This window comes from Sciurus vulgaris (assembly GCF_902686455.1).
Source record: "Sciurus vulgaris genome assembly, chromosome: 10".
Classification (NCBI taxonomy): domain Eukaryota; kingdom Metazoa; phylum Chordata; class Mammalia; order Rodentia; family Sciuridae; genus Sciurus; species Sciurus vulgaris.
In genome coordinates this window covers 107,199,271-107,202,108 of record NC_136470.1, presented here as the reverse complement: position 1 = coordinate 107,202,108, position 2,838 = coordinate 107,199,271, and the positions used below count along the sequence as shown (strand labels likewise).

Genomic DNA, 2,838 nt, shown 5'->3' with positions numbered 1-2,838 from the left:
TATTTTGGCTGGAATAATTATTATAGTTAATTTTATGCCAATATCTGTCATCATTGCTTAATTAATTCTAGTCTCTCTCCTATCACACTGGGAATATAGACCTATTTCATCTCAGATCATTAGGAGTTTTGAGATATTTGACTTAAGAAAGAGTTGGGTGGTAGTGACTAGTATTTTACTTATTTTAAACTAGGCTACTCTTAATTAATTTACTTCAGTCATTTCCACAGACTAAACCAGAATGTAAGACCTATTCATTAACAGAATTATTTATTGATGGGTGTAACAATACCTTGCTTTTTGATGTTATTTAGTCTTTACTCATAATTATAAACTTAATTCTGTAGTCCAGCTAGACTTGGAAGGGAAATACAGAAAATATGGAACCAAAAGAACTGCAGCAAGAGCACAAAGATTTTGGGACATTGCGAGCAGAAGGGGTGGAGGGGTGCTCTCCTGAGTTACATAGGAATGGTTTAGTGGTTAAGATAAACAGAAGTCAAATGTATCAGAGTTGTCCACAGTCGATAATGGTAAATTTGATGGTCTTGCCATTCCTGGACCCAAAGTGCTCCACGCTTTGACAATGTCCATGCCTTTTCACCCTCCCAAAGACCACATGTTTGCCATCCAACCACTCAACCTTGGCAGTGCAGATGAAAAACTGAGAGTCATTTGTCATAGACAAGATGCCAGGGCCTGCATGCCTTAGGTTGAAGTTTTCTCATCATCAAACTTCTCCCCATAGAAGGACTTGCTACCAGTGCCATTATGGCATGTGAAATCACCACCCTGGTACATAAATCCTCAAATAATTTTGTGAAAGCAGGAACACTTGTAACCAAATCCTTTCTCTCCAGTACTCAGCATGAAAATTTTCTGCTGTCTTTGAAACTTTGTCTGCAAACAGCTCAAAGGAAACGTGGCCCAAGGGATTGCCATTGACGGTGATGTTGAAGAACATGGTAGAGCTATGACTGACAGAGAACGATCACAGGTGACAGCGGTGTCTTGAAAGCCCTTAGTTGTTTTAATTAGGGCACACACATATGTTGAAATTGTTTTAAAATTCTGATTTAAGTTTTTGTGTTTATCTGAATCATAGAGGATGTCTGTTTAAAGTATAATTACTGGATATCTATAACCAAAATTGGTAAATAATAATCTCAAGGATACAGATCTATTAATCATATTTTAATGGTTTCCAGTGACTATTTCTTAAATTTTCTCTTCCTGGGATGTAGTTTTTTAAAATATATAATTACTAATGGAGCAGGAAGAAATTAAATGGAATAAAAGTGTGATGAGACTTTTAAAGGACTAGTGATAAAATTGTCAAGCAAAGAGACTAGATACATTAGTATAGATCTTTAGTCATGGTTTTAAATAATTAAAATAAAATACACTCTACAGACCCAAATTAATATTTTACAGATTGATATACACAGCATGAAATTTTGTTACTTTTACAGAAATTTTAGTTTATTAGAGGTATATTAGAAGTGAATATGAATAGATTTGTTAGAGGGATAATTATATCAGATGCTTTAATTATTTTACCAACAGGAAAATGTAACAGCTAAACAATTGGACAGTCATCATAAATTAAGGGGTAACTGAATTATAACATAAATGTTTTAAGAATCAGGAACTTTAAAATGTGTCTTGTTCTATGTGAAATTCTGTGTTGCAATACCCAATTTACTATGTCAGTGAAAAATTTCAAGGATCTAATGAATACTTCCAATTAAAAGGAACTCATGATCTTAACAGAATGGAATACAATAAAAAGGTCTGACTTAAGAAAGGTAATTTTACATTTGCTATATCTCTCCTCGGATTTCAAGTAAGTCACTTTTTTATATTAGTAGTATTCTGTGTAGTACTTGAAAGAATTGCTTTCCTGCATATTAGTACTTTTTGAGAATGATTCTTGAAGTGGAAAAATTGATACAGGCATTTCATCTTAGATTTTTCTTATTATAATAATAATTTCCAAGCTGAATGTGCTAATTAGATCACATCACCTAATCCTACAAGTTTGCTTCTCAGCTATTAGATCTGAGTGATGAATTTTGTTGTTGTTATTGTTGGTAGCTGTATTATATATTATTCTTGCTGAGAAGTTTGCATTTAGCTTTCAATTCTGATTTTTATTTATTTTTCTCATTTCATTTTTTCCCAATATTTTGTAATGAATACTTCTTCAAGTATAGCCAAGTTAAAATAATTTTGCCATGAAAAATCATATGTCCAGCACAAAGATTCTAACATTTATGTGTCTATCATTTTAATTTATATTGGATGCATTTCAGGGTAAATTGCACACATTAGCTAACATCTCCATACATATCCCAGGATTCATGTGATTAATTTGAACTCATGTACTTTTCTTTTAAGGAAATAAAAATGCTTAAATCTTAAGTTTTTCTTCTCTGTCTTCAGATAGATAATTCCACCTATACAACCAAATCACCTGGAAAGTTATATACATATTACCATTATCAAAAAAGTTCATACCCCTTACAAATCAATACCAATTCCAAAATTCCACTGGTAGTCATCATTGTTATATTTTTGTCTTCTCTAAAATTTCATATAAATGGAGTTTTGCAATAAATACTCTGGAATAAGCCTTCTAATCATTCTATATGACTTCAACATAAAAATGTACCACTTACATAGGAATGTTATTAAACTCCATTACCTTGCATTACCAAGCACTTGCTTATTAAGAACAAAAGGCTGTTAAATTATTTGAAACAATAATATACTAAAATTATACTTGTGACAGAAAAAATTTTGGAAATATTTTATTAAATAAAAATTTTATATTAG

General features: G+C 31.5%; 1 pseudogene across 1 annotated transcript; it reads right to left on the bottom strand.

Moving 5' to 3' along the window:
- Window positions 1-508: 508 nt before the first annotated feature.
- LOC306637839 (peptidyl-prolyl cis-trans isomerase A-like) lies at window positions 509-801 on the bottom strand (annotated as a pseudogene). The gene has a single exon. The product of its transcript is annotated as a peptidyl-prolyl cis-trans isomerase A-like (transcript).
- Window positions 802-2,838: the final 2,037 nt, after the last annotated feature.